Source organism: Rattus rattus, chromosome 3, assembly GCF_011064425.1.
Source record: "Rattus rattus isolate New Zealand chromosome 3, Rrattus_CSIRO_v1, whole genome shotgun sequence".
NCBI classification, from domain to species: Eukaryota; Metazoa; Chordata; class Mammalia; order Rodentia; family Muridae; genus Rattus; species Rattus rattus.
In genome coordinates, this window is record NC_046156.1 from 146,690,850 (window position 1) to 146,709,008 (window position 18,159).

General features: G+C 37.5%; 1 protein-coding gene and 1 pseudogene across 1 annotated transcript in view; both read right to left on the reverse strand.

The window, feature by feature from the left end:
- Positions 1-18,159, reverse strand: part of LOC116897041 (thioredoxin-like protein 4A) — a 511,807-nt gene that overhangs the window by 459,052 nt on the left and 34,596 nt on the right. The window lies entirely within an intron of this gene.
- LOC116897040 lies at positions 3,988-5,104 on the reverse strand (annotated as a pseudogene).

The following is an 18,159-nucleotide window of genomic DNA, read 5'->3' on the forward strand; positions in this document are numbered from 1 at the left end:
CATGCGGAGCAGGCTACTAAGCAGCATCCTCTGCAGTCTCTGCCTCAGTTCCTCTTTTCTGTTTCTATCATAATTTCCCTTCATGATGGGCTATGATGGGTACATGTAAACTGAAACAAACCCTTTCTTTCCCAAGTTTCTTTTGATCATGGTGTTTTATCACAGTAATAGAAAAAAACTAAAAGATTTTCTTTTGGTTCACTACAGATATTTCTGTCTTTCTTGCATACTGTCAAATTCACACTTGAATGAACAAAAAACAACAAAGTAGTATATTTCATTGAAAACTATGAATATTACTTTCTCTTGAGCAGTAAGGAAACCAAGGCAATCCATGATTGCTTTGCTGAACTTTGTGGACATTAATACTGGTGGGGAGTGCTCTATAAACCACATCCACTATAATTTGACTTATATAAGTTTCATTTTTGACTCTATTTCTTTTTTTCTAATTATAGACATTTACTCTAGAGTTTTCTAAACTCATAGTGTTTGTTTTTGTTATATTTTCTTGTCATATTCTCTTTTTATTTATTTTAAGATTCATTTTTAGACAGGAACAATTCTTGGTCAGAATTTTGGAATGTGGGATGGCAATCCCATCCCTTCACTTGATGCACAGTCTTTCTACTGGAGCTGAACTCCACAAGTTCCCTGTCCCCACTGTTGGGCATTTCATCTAAAATCCATCCTTTTGAATTTTTGAATTCTCTTACCTCCCAAGTCTCTTATATTTTTTAGAGGGTCCTCCTACCTCCCACCCCCCAAGGTTGCATATTTCCATTTATTCTGCTGGGCACCAGGGCTTTGCTCCTATCTGTACCCCTATACCTGATCATGTTCCCCATTTCCCCTCCTCTTTCCCACCCAGATCCCTCCCTCCTTCTACCTTCTGTGGTTATTTTCTTCTCCCTCACAAGTGGGACTGAAGAACCCTCACTTGGTTTCTTCTGTTTTTTAATCTTCTTGAGTTGTGTGGATTTTATCCTAGGTATTCTGTACTTTTTTGGCTAATATCCACTCATTCCTGAGTTCATACCATGCATGTTCTTTTGGGTTTGTGTTACTTCACTCAGGTGAGATGATATTTTCTAGTTTTTTCCATTTGCATGCGAAAGTCATGATGTCCTCATTCTTAATAATTGGATAGTATTCCATTGCATAAATAAAACACATTTTCTGTATCCATTCTTGGTTTATGGGCCATCTGGGTTGTTTCCAGCTTTTGGCTATCATTGCTAAGGCCACTATGAAGATAGAGGAGCACATGTCACTGTGGAGGGGCATCTTTTGAATTCCAGGGACAAAAATGGTGAAGAGATTAAAGGAAAGAGGGTCCAGTGACTGGCTCAACTTGAGATCCGTCTCAAGGGAGGCCAAAATGACACTCTTACTAATGGTATGATGCGCTTACAGATATCCTCTGAGAGGCCCAACAAGTAGCTGACTGAGAAGGATGCAGATGCTGATACCCAACCATTGGACTGAAGTCAGGAACCCTGTGGCTGAATTGGGTAAAGACTGGAAGAAGCTAAGGGGGAGGCCAACCCCATAGGAAGGCCAGCAGTCTCAACAAACCCAGAACCCTGAGATCTCTAAGACCCTGAGCCATCAACCAGGCATGAGCTGGTCCTACCCGCCCCCTGCCTTCCTCACATATATAACCTTCAGTGAGAGAAGATACACTTAACCCTTGAGACACTTGAGGCCCCAGAGAGTGGGGAGTCCTGAGATGGGGGAACACCCTCTTGGAGACAGGGAGAGGAAGAATAGGCCAAGGAACTATGGGAGGAGGGATTGGGATGGAACAATGGCTGGACTGTAAAAAAAATAAAAAGAATAATAAAAAGATATATTTTTTACTTCTACCACTCTTCTCTTGACACTGAATTAGTACTGTCCTTAGCAATCCTAAACTTACATTCAAGCAGATGTTTTTCTTAACTTTTATGTAGCAAGTATCAGTATATAGGCACACATATACAGGACAAATTTGTTCTCTGAACAGTTTCATGACTCAGTATAGTTCTCTCTGAGGCAGAAAGTTAAGAAGTAATCTGTATGCACAATTACCACTTCTCTGAATTTGTCATATATACTATGTTAAGCTAAATCTAATGACCTAAAATTTTCCATCATCCTTAACAGGTTATGAGAAGTCAAATTTCTCCTTTGTTGTGGGGACTCAAACAGTCTTAAGTTGATATTCTCAAGGAACTTCTAGGAAGAATGCATCTCTGATGAGGTCTCTCCTCCACCCTGTCTCCCTCAGCAACCCTGTCATGGAGGCTGTTTTGCTTTCTCTCCATCTCTCATTTATTTTCTGCCCTAATAAAGTTCCTATCTAGTAGTTTTGTATTTATTTTAAATTTACTCATTTTATGTGTATGAGTACTTGCCTGAATATGCATATGCTTATATCTTTACCATAAAAAAAAAGTCTGATGGTATCAACAGGTTTATGAGAGAGGTAGTACATCTAATAAAAATAATTCTTCTTGCATACTTTAAAGGCTTATTCTTCTCAGAATATTTGATGATCATGATAGAAATGGTCATGTTCTTTATAATTTATGATAATACTATATTTTAAATATCATACTTTGGGACTATGAGTTCAGAGAGCTCCTCAAAAGGGAGATAGGAAGAAGCGTCTTTAGATGAGTGTACTTTTCATTTAAATATTTAAGATGGAGGCCTTTATGCTGTTTCTTCTTTACCAATGTCAGAAGGATCCAACCTAAAGCTATTTTGATTAAAATTCAATTTTTAATAGGAGCAAAGGTTAACTTCCAAAGACTTTCCTGTGTAACTGCCATCTTAATTGGCAGATAGAGTCAGATAGAGGGAGATATTAACTGATATCTTGGTTGGCAACTGAAGACACGAATGATTGGCACGTCACTCCACTACAGTTGAATAATACAACCAATGAGAAAGAACAAACATACCACAAAGTCATTTCCTAGGATATCCCCTTATCCGTGAATACTTATTGGTGGGAAAATGTATCTGTAACGTTGCACAGATGCTTGTGATTTTCAGGCATAAAACATTCTGACGTGGGTCACAGTTCAGCTCCTGAGTCTATTTTGCATCCCTTATCAATCATTATCAGCTTGATTACAATAAAATTGTGTTTTGACTGGCGTTCAAGTTGTGTTGGCTCTAGAACCCCTAACATCGTGTGCATTGGCTGGGAATCCAATCACTTAGTCTCTGGTTTGTAATCATGCACTACTGGGTCTTCATTTTTGAAGTCCAAGACCTGCGGAGGCAAGCCTATCTTCTCTTTTTTGCTTGGCACCTTTCTGGGACCCAAGAAATGAGAAACTGGATGCAACATTGCTCCTAGATCAGAGACAAGTGATGTCCTGACTACACTCTTGTTCCTATTGGGGTAACACCTAGTCTGGGTCCCACTAGTGGGACACCTGTGTCTCTCCCATCTCCTCCTCCACTCTAGTGGTTATCCTTTGTATGCCAGCCTCTCCATGTCTGTCAGTTTGTGTCTGCAGGTTTTAGTTTAATTGTTATTTTTTTAAAAAAGATTTATTCATTTATTATATATAAGTACACTGTAGCTGTCTTCAGACACACCAGAAGAGGGCATTGGATCTCTTTACAGATGGTTGTGAGCCACCATGTGGTTGCTGGGAATTGAACTCAGGTCCTCTGGAAGAGCAGTCGGGGCTCTTAACCGCTGAGTTATCTCTCCAGCCCTGATTGTTATTTTTTTTTTCATATTTGGAGAAATTAACAAAACTCCATTTGCCAGCTTTTCACCCCTTGACTCGTTTTAAAGATTTTCAGAAAAAAGCAGATGAATCAGGATGACAAAAACTAATAAAACTGAGTGCTACTGATGTAGCCCTGCCTTCTGCCTGAATCAAGCTGATGGCGAAGTCTGGGGCATAAGTCCTGTCACCACCCTTGGTGAGACTATAGCAAGCAGTTAGTCTAGCTCCAAACTGTTGTGCCCATGAGAATTCAGCAGACAGCTTGGCATTTCTCCCTTCAAGTTACAGCTGGAGGAAATAAGGAAAGTTTTGTCCATTTTAAACATAGAAATTCATGTGGCTGCTACATGTTTGTTTCTGCTATCCTTTTTTTTTTAACTAAAAGAGTTGACGATTTTATTTTCACATTTCACAATATAAGTGAAAACCGCACTTTTTTCTATCATTTCTCCCTCCAGAAGTGTTCTCTCTATTGGGAAGGGAAGTTCTTTGTCATGCATCTTATAAACACTCAGGCTCAGCACCAAGATCTCCTGGTGAAATAACAAAAAATACAAGAAATACAAAACAATAAAGACTGCTTCTGCTCTTATCTTACTGGCCCGGTCATGTCAGGACATGTTGGTACCATCATAGGGCAGGCGGGAGGTCTCATCATTGGAGCCCCAGGCACCATGGGCATGTGGCCTCCTATGGGTGGTCTCATCCGAGGAGCTGGTCCCACAGGCATCATCCCAGGAAGAGGAGGACCAATCATTGGCACCATGGGGGGGGTCCCATGTGGGGTGCAGACATCATGCCTGGCAGAGGAGGATCCAAGAGACTGGGGGAAGGTGGGATGATGGCCCTTGCTGGTAGAGGAGCAGAGAATGGAGTTGGAGGTTTCTTTCCTTGTTGAAACGCAGCCGCTGTTTTCTCAGTCAGGCTCTGGGCCCGCTCTTCCATCCATTTCTGGTAATAGTCTTTCACATTCTCTTTGTATTTCTGACCACTACAGTGTGTCTTCCTCACAATCGGAGAACCATGGGTAAGATATGTATCACAGTAGTCACAATAAAACTTAGGCATGTTACTCCACAGGCCTTTGGCTACCCCAGTCCCCGCTGCCAGGAACTCTGTTTCTGATATTCTTAAGGGTATGAGTTTAATATTTCTCTGTGTCTTGATTATAGAATATTGGCTTATAAATTATTAGATATGGTTAAAAATAAGTAGCACCTGTAGCAAAATCTTAGCTTAAAACTTTGAACTCAGAGTCGGAATTGTTTGAGGTAGCATGAAATGGCATGAGCTACTTAGGAAACGGGTCTCCAATGATACTTTTAAATTAGAATAAGATTTTCATATAATTACTGTTACATTAAAAAAAAACAGATTTGTAAAAGATTTAAAATGATGAGGTATTAAAGCTGCACCTCCATCTGCTTATATACAATAATGTACCTTGCTGGCAGCAAAACTTTATGGAACAAGAGAGATCCACTTGGTATTGATTTTAAAGACACTAAATTGCGTACACTGTTAAAATTAGCTTTTGGCTTCTACAAATTATGGTTGTGCTTTGTGTTGGGGGAAAGAAAATAAGCTTTATTTAGATATTGCAAAATCATGCAATTGAGATATTATAAATGTTTTTACCTTTTGGTGTATCTGTAATTCTTTGGGTTTTTTTTTTCTTCAACTTCCTTTATAACAAAATAACTACAGAGCATTTTTATGCCTACAGTAGACAGTTCTAGCTCCCAACTAACTGACCCATAGACCTGGTATTTTGTTAACAAGCTGCGAGCCTATCTGGGCAGGTTCTGAGCGATTCTAGCCTCCTAAGCTATCTATTTTCTAGGCACATGGTCCTTTATCTTCAATCTGAGCCTGGCCCTGGCTTGCTCTGCTCCATGTGAGTCCTCATTACTGCTCTCTTATTGAAATCTCATGGTGAATCCTCTAGTCCTCTTCATATAGTTTCTCTACACACTCCTCTCCTCTGGTTCTTCCACTCTCTCTTCTCCCTGGGAACCTCTCCCCTGACTCAAAGCAGAAGTTCCAAACTATTCTCTTCTGCCCAGATAATTGGCTGGTAAGCTCTTTATTGATCAATCAGAAGATGATAGAGAAGAATGTTTACAGAACACTGAGACAGGTGATGCTTCATAAAAATAATAAACAATACCAAAGTCAGTCCTGTACTCCAATATCTGCTTATGTAGAGATCGGGATTTCAATAAAAAGATAATCTTTACACAGTGCACAAAGACATTACTTCAACATATTTTTTTGGTTTTACAGAAAATTTAAAATGAGATTTTTTAGAAAACAGCCTTTAAAATAAATTTATAAGACTAAGGAACATTTAAAAGTTCATCATATATTTGTATTGTAATACATTCATTAATATGTGATCTATTTAGCATGGCTAATTGTAGCTTTGTCAGTTAGGCAACAGCAGACAATCATCTTCTTCCCCCAAAGCTACTGCTGCAATGTTAGTTCATTAGTTAATTAAGGATATTAGTTCTCTTATTAAGAAAAGGCAGACAAGTTTACTTTGTCCATAGGCTTCATCTTAAAGGATAAACGTGATTTAGATGTAGCTTGTCACAGAAGAACATGCTTCACAATGACTGATTTCAACTATGACTTCTCATGTTTCTGGTAAATGATTAAATTTTTAAAAATGGTCCAAAGGCCATGCAAAGTCTATGGCTGTAAAAACTTAAGTAAGTTCTAAGGGTCTCAAAAATGATTTAAGATATATAAAAGCAAACTGTAAAAATATATTGTTACAATGAGATTTTCATAAATGGAACTCTGATTAACTGGTAGAATACTGACCACTTACTGTTCAGTCAAAAACTTAAGATTTTAAATTTCCTTTGGTTAAATATGTTCTAGCTATTTTACAGATATCTGTTAAATGCCCTTTTTATACAATGTGAATTTCAATACATTTGGAATGCTAATGTATATAAAGTTTTTATGTTTTTCAGTAAATAACAATTCATGTTAGTTTCATGGAATTAAAAAAAAAATCATTTAAGGCTTGGATCTGCCTGTCAGAGGTCAAATGAACTCCAGATAAGCCTAAATTTCTGCCCTTCTCTATTCCTAAGAAAGGGATTACTTCTCCAGAACTGAGGTTCCTCTCCTTCCTCAATTACTAAGAACTTTTGTACATAGTCTACATTTGTCTCAGCAGATCTGCACTTGGTTGACAGACACCATCCAGGGAATACCTACAGACTGCAAACTGCTGAATGCTGGACTTGTGGAAAGCTGACGAAAACATTCCCACTGATGTAATTGCACCCAGTTCCTTCAGCTGGATAAGAAAATCAGGTGTTGTTGAACATGCCCCATTGCCCAGCCTTTGAACAGCCTTTCAGCTTTCCTTGGTCCTGACAACCAAAGCCCCAGTTTCATCTGAAAGTAGTTACAGAAGAGAATACACTGTCCTTGCCCTTTAACAGGCTGAAAATCATAAGCCAAAAGTATATTCCCTTTGGGGAAAACTTGTAGTTGTTACTCCAATCACTCTAGAGTAATGTGAGACACCTTAGCAAAAGTAAAAAAAGTAAAAATAAATTAAAAATAAAAATAAAAACTTCTTGCATAGGGAGAAATAGGGATGGGCTGGTAACTGGTTCCAGAATTTCTTTGTTTAGTCCCCTTGGCTAACCATCTTACCCACCACATTGTCAGGAGCACTGGCCCTCCTTTCCTCTTGTTCCTCACAGCACCTTGAAGTCGCAATGCCCTAGTTAAATGTATATAGCTTAGAGTTAACTCAGTTATCGTCATAGTCTTAAGGATCAAGTGCAATCCCTTATACCCTGGAACAGAAGGATTTGAACAATATACAAAGACAAGTGAGAATTTAAGAAGAAACCAAACTCAAGCAATTTGAGTAAAACTTCCATTTTGAATAAAGGTCAAACAAAGCTTAATGTTCCAAGAGCTCCCCGGGTAGCTGACATCCTACTTCACAGAGAGAAACACATGTTTGTGGATAATTGATAACTTAGTTGGCAAGTTAAAACGTGAATGATAGGCAAGTCACCCCACCACAGTTGAAAAACAAACAGACAATGAGAACAGGATAAAGAAATGTTCCTAGGAAAGCCCCTCATCCCTGAATCCTGATTGGTGGAAAAATGTAACTGTAACTTTGTGCAGGTTTATGTGGTTTTCAAAATTAGACTCTCTGGAACATTCTAGCTTGGTCAGAGTTCAACTCCTGAGTCTGTTCTGCATCCCTGATCAATCAGTAGCAACTTGACTATAATCAAGTTTTGGTTTTTGTATCGACTTGGTGTTTGAGCTGTGTTGGATCTAAGTGAACCCTATAACGCCAAAACAAAATCTTACTCTTTTTCACCCCAGAGCAACTGTTATGTGACACTTCCAAATCTCCAATAAGGTTGGTAAGGAATTTCTTGGGGTGGAAAGTAATTAATTTCCCTGAATTTCTATGGGTCATTCAGTCTGGTGCAATACAGTCCCAGACGGCCGGTTCTGAGAAAGAAATGAAGACTCATCCAACCCCAAACAACAAAAGTTTTGATTCTAGCCAGGATGTCCTTCCCATATGAAAAGCTGAGTGATTTGCTCTATATGTGTTTCTGCTTTTAGGAAAGCCTGACTCAGTGTTGAGATCTTGGATTTCCCTGGTTTTACTTTTTGTTTGTTTGTTTTTTATTCTTTAAATCATCAGAGAAAAAATATATGTAGCTACAAACATAGTTGACCTCACCATGGTGGTATCATTTGTCTTTATTGACTACTATAGAGGCAGATAGATGACATATTGGGAAAATACTCATAGATGCTATTTCCTGGTACACAGTGTAGGCAAGGAAGCATCCCATTATTCATACAAAATATGCATATTTGGAAGTAAATCAATATACATAAAACAATATAATACATTGAATCAAGCTTTGATTAGTCTCACCTTGTCTTGTAACTTACTATAGCCATCTTATGCTTTTCATGTTTTCAAACAAGGGATGAGCAATGATAATCTGTGCAAGGGATCTCCTCAGAGTTGGTATATACATACTCAGGCACCGAGTTCTCAGCACAATGGAGATTTATTACCCTGGAGGGACAAATAAGTGGGTGGAGGTTGTTTCTGGATGGAGCAAATGAAGAGAGCAAGCAGCAAGTGCTTTTTGCAGGAATGGGATTTTAAGGAGAAAAGGAGGAAGTTTGTGCTAGTATGAATTGGTTATTCCTGAAAAGATAGCAGGTTAGCCATTGTAGCCAAATGATGAATTTTGATCTTAAGGATCTTAAAGGATTGATAGTTGATCCTTGGCTATTTGTCTCAGGAATAAGTCAGTGGTCAAATAAAGGAAGAGACATTGAGAGCTAACTTGAAAATATAATCTAAAGGTTTACAAAGGGACAGGGATGGGGAGAGGGCAAAATCTGCAGTGCTTGGGTCTGCTAGAGAGCCTTTCAATCTGGATCTTAGATGTTATTGCTCGAATTTCTAAAAATTCAACCCACTCCTCTCAAATAAGAAAGTACAAAGGAGATGTGGCAGAGGTAGAATTCTTGCCTATTATGCATGAAACATTGTATTTGAATATCAACAGTCTACAGAGTAAGGAAACAAACAATAACAATATACATATGTGTGCACATAAACATACATAACATGCAAGAAAAAGTAAAATAGCACATTTGTATTCTCTAGTAAATTTGACTCATAATTTTTCTCCCAAAATCTTAGTTGAAAATGTTGGTGTTTGATATAAGCTATTTTTGAATTTGATTATGTTTAAAATACAAAGAATCAGTATGAAATAAACTGTTTTGAAGGCATTAGAAAGAAACTTAGCAAAAACCACACTGGGGTGATTCTGGTGCTCTCCAGTTCCCGTGTAAAAACATATGGTTTGATATAATGAAGCAGTGTAAGTAGCAAAACTAATGTGGATGGAAATTGTCATAAGCTCTTTAATGAAACTTTGAAAATATCTAGCAACAAACTTATAATCTGATCAAAAATCAAGACCTCATGATGAGGTAGATAAATTTATATCTAGAAATATTTTATTATCATTCAATACTCAGAAGCATACACATTCTCAAAATGAAAATTAGATGGTGACTTTTGTCAAGAATGCAGGGCCATTTGGTTTTCTTTTGTGTAGCAAGTTAATGTGTGTTAAAACACAGGCATGCCATGAGGAGTATAGAGAACACATCCAGAACATATTTCAGTGTAGTCACTCTGATTTTATTATTGGACTTGTTTTTATCCCATTGTAGAGATGCAAAATGTTCACATTGAATGTTAAAACAAGCACAAACCAAAGAAAAACCAAAGACCAACTTTGTTTTAAAAGAACCAGTATTTATTAAGAAATTATGTGCTGAATGTGCCTATAGTCTGTGGGGATGGTCTCTTCCATTTCCACTGCACAAGAGACAATAGCCAAGAGGATTTGGAAAACACAATGCTTGGAAATGGAGGATTCTGAGGACTAGGAGGTCAGATGGAGGGGGTGTGCACTAACTGAAACGTTTGAATCCAAGGACAAGAAAATCTTTTTCTTATCAATCTACTTCTCATCTGTGAGTACTGAAAACTGTCCACAGAAGCTCAGACTCAGGAAATAGGTGATGATTGGATCATTTCAGCTCACTAGAGACAAGCATGCTCACAGGTCAAACCAAAGTCCTTAAACTCTTGCATCACTTCTGAAATAACTGCATTCTTTATTAATAAACATGGTGCTTATAGAGGGCAGAAATATAGCTTTTCAAATAGATTTTCTCATGGTCTAAGGTACTTTAAACTATAAATTGAAATTAAATTATAAAAACTAGCATACAATGTATATTTTCCCTATGACATTGTTGGAAACAAGCGTTAAATGTAGGATTGCAACACCACATGACAATGTGATCAACAATGACACATGCTAATCATAAAAATAGCTTTTACAAATATACATTTGTATACAGTGTCTCTCTCACCATTTATTAACATCCTTCACAATTTAAGACTTAAAAAAAAACATAATAAGCAAGAGGGAAAACACATTTACAATGTAAACCATAAAACAACAATTGTACAGCTTGGGACACAGAAGAAATGGAATTTCTGGAAGTGAACAACACTGTCCATGACTGAGGATTTTATATAAACTGAATTTCAGATGATGCTGTCCATTATGAAACCATCTCTCTCCTTTTGCCGCATGTCACAATTTCTCTTTTCTTCTTTTGCACTAGTGTACACTACTTCATATCACTTTATCTGTAGAAACTGAGAGAAAAATTATTTTTAAAAAATGCAGGAATTTATGTTGTATTGTTTTTAGCATGTGTTGATACAAGTTATATCTGAAAAGTAAATAGAGGAAAAGTAATAACCATAAATGTATGATATATATATATATATATGTTAATACTTTTGGAATTTTATGCATGAATAACAAGCAATTTGACCATATTCAACCACCGTCTCCTTTCCTAACTCCTTCCAGGCCTATCCCCTAGCCTCATGTCTCTCTTTCTTGTATAATCTATCAACATCATTTGTTCTGTCCATATACTAATGGGTATGGGACTACTTACTGAAGCTTCTAAGACACAAACTATAAAAACATCCTTGTCAAGAAACACTGATTAGAGGAGATTCTTCATTGGACCCACATATGGAAATGGACATTTCATCAAAACCTTGTATGTGGATGATACTGATTTATACCTTGTAATATATGCTTTTAAAGACAAGTGTACTGGGAAGCTATTAATAAATAAGCAATGTGAAGCACATAAAAATAAAATAAATTGCGTGGAACCTCATTTATGGCACAATTAGAAAGAAGTGTTAAAATTTATGGATATGCTCTGTTAATCAGTGCCTCAAACTAAAGATAGATATGGGATCTGTATTTCTAATTTCATACTAGGAAATAAATGTTACTGTGAAGTTATTTGGGGGTGTTTATTGAAACAATTGTTTATAAACTGTAACTGTAGGATATTTTTTAAATTAAACAGGTCAATGTTTCTCCCTTTAATTTTAACAGGTTGAATTAATAACTGATGTTAAATGCTTTCTTTTTTTCTTAAATTGCTTCATTTATTTATTTATGAATGATTTTACTCACTTAAATATCAAATGATGGACCCCTACCTGGTTACCCTTGACAACCCCCCAGTCCCCTATACAATCCCTCCTCTCCCCTCTCCCTTTTGTTTCTATGAGGGTGTTCCTCCATCCATTCACCTACTCCCACCTCACCACCTCAGCATCCATCTACTCTGTGGCATCAAGACTCTCTCTTTTCCCATTGATGTCAGATAAGGCCATCTTCTGCTACCTAGGCAGCTGGAGTCCTGATTCCCTCCGTGTTTACTCTTCGGTTGGTGGTTTAGTCACTGGGAGCTCTTGGTGGTCCAGTTAGTTGATTTTGTTCTTCTTATGGGATTGCAATCTCCTTCAGCTCCTTCAGTCCTGTTCCTAGCTCTTCCAGTGGGGTCCCTGGGCTCAGTCCAATGGCTGGCTGTGAGTATGTGCATCTGTATTGGTCAGGTACTGGTAGAACCTCTCAGTGAACAGTCATAGCAGGCTCCTGTCAGTAAGCACTTCTTGTCATCAACAATAGTGTGGGGATTTGGTGTCTGCACATGAGATGGATCCCTAGTGTGGGGATTTGGTGTCTGCACATGAAATGGATCCCTAGTTAGGGCAGTTTCTGGATGGCTTTTCCTTCAATCTCTGCTCCATTATTTTCCCTGTCTTTCCTTTAGACAGGAACAGTTCTGGGTTAAATTTTTTGAGATGGATCGTAGGCTCATCTCTCCACTGGGGGCTGTGTCTATCTGCTGGAGTTGTTCTCTATAGGTTGTATCTACCCTTTTTTTTGGGGGGGGGCATATTTTGGCTAAAGCATCGCCATTGACTCCTAGAAGCCTCGTGCTTCCCTGAGGTCTGTGACATTATAGTGGCTACCCGCAGTTCCCCATCTCCCACTGCTACATATTTCTATTTAATTTCCTGAACCTCTGTACTTCTTTCCTGTCCCTTCCAATACCTGTTCCTGTCTCCCTTTCCCCTCCTAGCCCTCTCTCCCTCCCAGATCGCCCCTCTCACTACCTCCTGTGATTATTTTGTTTCCCCTTCTATGTAGGATTAAAGTATTTACAGTTTAGTCTTCCTTCTTCTATATGGTTTGTGGGTTGTATGGTGGGTATTCTAAGCCTTTTGGCTAATACTTATCAGTGAGTACGTATCATGTGTGCTCTTTTGTTTTACCAGCTTGCAATTCCACCAGCAATGGAGAAGTATTGCTCTTTTCCACATCCTTTCCAGTTTCTGCTGTCACCTGAGTTTGATCTTAGCCATTCTGATTGGTGTGAGGTAGAATCTTGGGGGCATTTCCCTGATAACTAAGGATGTTGAAGATTTCTTTAAGTGTTTAAGTGATTTTAGTCATTTGGAATTCTTAGTTGAGAATTCTTTGTTTAGCTCTATACCCCATTCTTTATTTGACTCTCTGGCATCTAGCTTGTTGCGTTCCTTGAATATATTTGATATCGGATGTAGGATTTGTAAAGAACTTTTTCAAATCTGTTGGTTCCCATTTTTAATAGAGTATGAAATGCTCTATTAATATGTAAACTAGTCTCAGGTAACAGCAGATGCTGGTGAGGATGTGGAGAAAGAAGATCACTTCATTGCTGGTGGGACTGCAAGCTGGTAAACCACGTTGGAAAACCATCTAGCAGTTCCTCAGAAAACTGGAAATAGTTCTACCTGAAGACCCAGGTATACCTAGTGGTATACACCTAAAAGATGCTCTAACATATAGCCAGACACATGCTTCACTATGTTTATAGCAGTTCTATTTATAATAGCCCCCACACTATTGCTGATGCCAAAAATCGCTTGCGGATAAGGGCCTGCTATGACTGTTCACTGAAAGATTTTACCAGTACCTGGCCAATACAGATGCACATACTCACAGCTAACCATTGGACTAAGCCCAGGACCCCAATGGAAGAGCTAGGAACAGGACTGAAGGAGCTGAAGGGGATTGTAAGCCCATAGGAAAAACAACAGTATTAACTAACCAGCCTATCCAGAGCTCCCAGAGAGTAATCCACCAACGAAAGATTACACATGGAGGGACCCATGTCTCTAGCTGCCTGTATAGCAGAGGATGGCTTAATCTGGCATCATTGGGAGGGAAGGCCCTGGGTCCTGTGGAGGCTTGATGACCCAGAGTAGGGGGACGCTAGACTGGTGAGGCAGGCATAGGTAAGTGAGTGGAGAAGCACCCTATTAAAGGTAAAAGAGAGGAGAGATGGGATGAGGGTTTGGCGGAGGGTAAACCAGGAAAGGGGATATCATTTGAAATGTAAATGAATAAAAAAATTAATAAAAAGAAAATAAAGCCAAATAGAGACTTGAAAAAGATGCAAACTAGTCATAATTTTAGATTGTTTAAAAATAATTGTGCTTAATGAGCCAATTAATAAAAATGTGTATATTTAAATGTTGAAGTGTTTCAAAGGGGCATTTTGTATATCAAAAACTAATTAAAAAACATAAATTGTACCAATTTTACAATTTAATCAAAAGGAGCAAACCATATAAAACCAGAAAATTAGACTTACTGTTCTATAAACTTTAAAAGTCTTGGACTCAGATAAAAAAATATATGTTTTAAAAACCAAAATCATGAAATTAAGGACAAGACTAAATGTTGCAATTGGTGATTCTGAATCCCCTAGCTGGGTTCAGAGTCTGATTTCTCTCTTGTACCCAGACACCTTTACACTGATCTCAGTGGACCTGACCAGTAGTTTTTCTCTCTCATCCTATTTATCTTTTATGCTGATGATTACCCAAAGAGAAGTACTACCAACCACATCAGATGCCACCTTCCTTAGTAAATTTGTACTTTCAATTACATAAGGTTCAACTATGTATAAAATGTTCTTTATAGCATAAGTCATACTGTTAAAGCTTTCACATTAAGAAAAAAAACTATGAAAGTTTGTTCCCTTAGTACTTAATGTAGTATATGGGTCTTGCAAATATACTATTTAGGATATGCACTGAAAAACTGGTTGATTCACAAGATTTCAGATTTTTGTTTTGCTTTTTTTTAGTGAAATCTTACTATGAATATTATGTTGGAACTCTAAGAAAGGTAGGATATACTGAAATGTTTAATATATTAGGTGCAAGGAACTTTTCAGCCTAAAAAAGACTATTTGTCAGAACATACAGATGAAATGCCTGTAAGTGAGCTATGAAATATATTAAATTACAGATCACATTTACAGGTTTTGAATGCCAAAACACTAATCAATGACTCTTACAAGTGACTTGTGAAGTTTGATTCATATATATATATATATATATAGAGAGAGAGAGAGAGAGAGAGAGTGAGTCATCGAAATACGCTTTACAATTTTAATTTAATAACTTCAGTGAATCATACTTAACTTAAAACTTAACAAGTGTTAATAAAACTTTCATCTACATAAAAATAACAACCCAGGAAGATGACACAATTGTGTTTTGGTAGTGTCTTTTTTTCCCTTGTATTTTTCTTAACTCCTTCTGATATTTTCCCTTATGCAGGAACTATACATGCATACTATATACATGTTAAACATATATTTAAAAATTACAGCGTTATTCAATTGTGTTCATCTATTTCTAGAAGGTGCTCATGTGTATAGGAAGAATCAACTTGACTATAAAGCTCAGTATTTGGAACTCATGTGTCAAAATTGTACACTATTGTAAGGGTGGCATAAAGAATGTTGTATACATAATCTGTAAGGGCATACCAAAATAATCAATTACCTCTGGGAAAAAGAGCACCTTAAGCAATAAAATTAACCTACAGATGAATGCTGCTGTGTGAAAATCAGCCATGGTAACATGAGTCTGATTGGTAACACCTGCATGCAGGAGCGAGCTAAGGCAGCTAAAATGACGGTAATCACAGTCTTTCCCCAGAGCATGCATTAATCATTTCCTTATTACGAATGGAAAATGCTGAAATTGCTGCTGCAGCTGTGTTTGCAAAGTTTGCAGCCATTGTATTTCTCCAGGTTAGTTCTGACATGCCATGGATTTAGAATATCCACACACCGTCCTGCACATTTCAGAAGTAATGACAAATCTGACAATTACCTACATTATTAAAAAGGAGAACGCCAGGCTGTAGAGTTCATTCGTTTTCTATTACCCTTCATTCACTTTTCTTTATTTCCTCTTTTGTTCTTTAACTATAAACAACTTTATCCAATGCTGATTACAGGAGGGAAAAAAGAGGGCTTGGAAGTAATTGATGAAAATCTTTTTTCTACAAAGTTATAAAGCCTATCTCCAGTACAAAAGAAAAGCTTCAGTAACTCTAGGTAGTTTTGTGCTGTTATTACCCATATGGAAACACGACTTGAATATAAATTTTCTTATCATCAAGCAATGGAAAATATATTCACGAGGATTTCTAATATGAAAAAAAAAAAGGCTGTCTGTTGGCTTCTCAAGTCCTGGGTAGAAAAGGAACAAGCTGTGCCATTCTAGATGCTTTGAGACAGTCATATGCAAGATTGGTTTGTTTAGTATAAAGTAAAATTAATTGTGCTCTCTTGAATAGTGAGTAATTTATCTGCTTGCTGTATGGAAGCTTGGATGGTTATAAAACAAATTCGCTTGATGATGAATGTTTTATCAACTCCCATTTCCTCTTATTTCTGAAAACCCGCATAGGGAGTCATTCAAATGGGAGTGGATTCTTCTACTTCTATTTGGCAAAGATAAAGAAGACAGCATAAATCACAGGCAAGCTTGTTTACTTTTAAACCGCATTATTCACATAAGTGAAATTAAAATGATACAGTAAATTGTGGAATAGATATATCTTGGTTCCTAAGGTTTTTCCAAAAGGTAAATAAAAGTTTAAAAGAGGTCTTATAAAGAAAATGTTTAGCAGAAATGTTTATCTTTCTATATTGAGGTGTGTAACTGATAAGAAATCAGAAATATTTGATATTTGATATTGTCTATGCAGTATCCTAAAAAGTGAAATGGTGAAGAAATTAATATAATGGTGGTCACATACATAATAAATACTTTGTCAACACTATTCCTATTTCCCTAGTAATTACTTAGACATTCACTTTTATGGATAATAGTATTATCTTGAGGCTTAATATAACCCTCATTACACACAAAATAAAAATTATTTTATGCTTCTCACGACAGATTCTCACAATCTCTTTTTATTGTTAGTCAAATATATCAATAAACTGTTGGGACCAATTAATAATTTTACTTTTAGACACAAAAATCAGCTCATGTAATTAATGGAAACTAAGTTGGCAAATAATACTCATGAACTGTCAAAAATGAAGGCACATGGGGGTATCATATAGTTCGTGAAACTGAATAGGATAGCTTCCTTAGTTGATGACCACAGAAGTTGTTGGAGGGTACAGCAGATACCTAAGAAGTGGTAGCAAATTAAAAATGTTAAAGTGGTCTGGGCATATGCCGAAAATATGCTCCACCATCCCACAAAGAAACACACTTAACTGTGTTCATAGCAGCTTTATTCGTAATAGCGAAAAACAAAACACAAAACAAAACAAAACAAAAAAAACCTAGATGTCCCTCAACTGAAAATTGACTAACGAAACTATGGTATGTCTATAAAATGGAATACTATTCAACTATTACATACAAAGACATGAAATTTGCAGCAAACTGAGTGAGGAAACCCAGTCCCAAAAGGACATGTATGGTATGTACTCACTTATAAGCAAATATTAGCCATAAAATGCAGGATACCCATGTTTCACTCCCCTGCCCCAAAAAGAAGCTAAACAAGAAGGAAGGCACAAGCAAGGATACTTGAATCTCACTCAAAAGGGGCGATAAAATAGTCATAAGAAGCAGATGGAAGGAGCGAACTCAGTGAGAAGGGTAGGACAGGAAGGATGGCCAGATAGCCATGAGAATGAATGGAAATCTGCAACTGACAGGGGTGGGGAGTTAGAAGGCATCTCTAGAAACAGAGACCTAGGATAAGGGAGGTGCCCAAGATTCAATGAGGATTCCTTACCTTCGATTCACAGCATTGAGGATGTGTAACCTGAAGAAGCTATCTTCTCTAGCCAGGCAGGAACCCTAGTGGAGCAATAGGGACACCAACCCACCCACACAACTTTTGACCCCAAATTTATCCTATCTACAAGAAATTCAGAGACAGGGGATGGAGCAGAGACTGAGGGAACCATCAACTAATAACCAGCCCAACTTGAGACCCATCCTACGAGCAAACACCAATCCCTGACACTATTAATGGTATGCTGTTATCAAGAGTCTACATGAAGACAGGAGACTACCATGGCTGTCCTCTGAGAG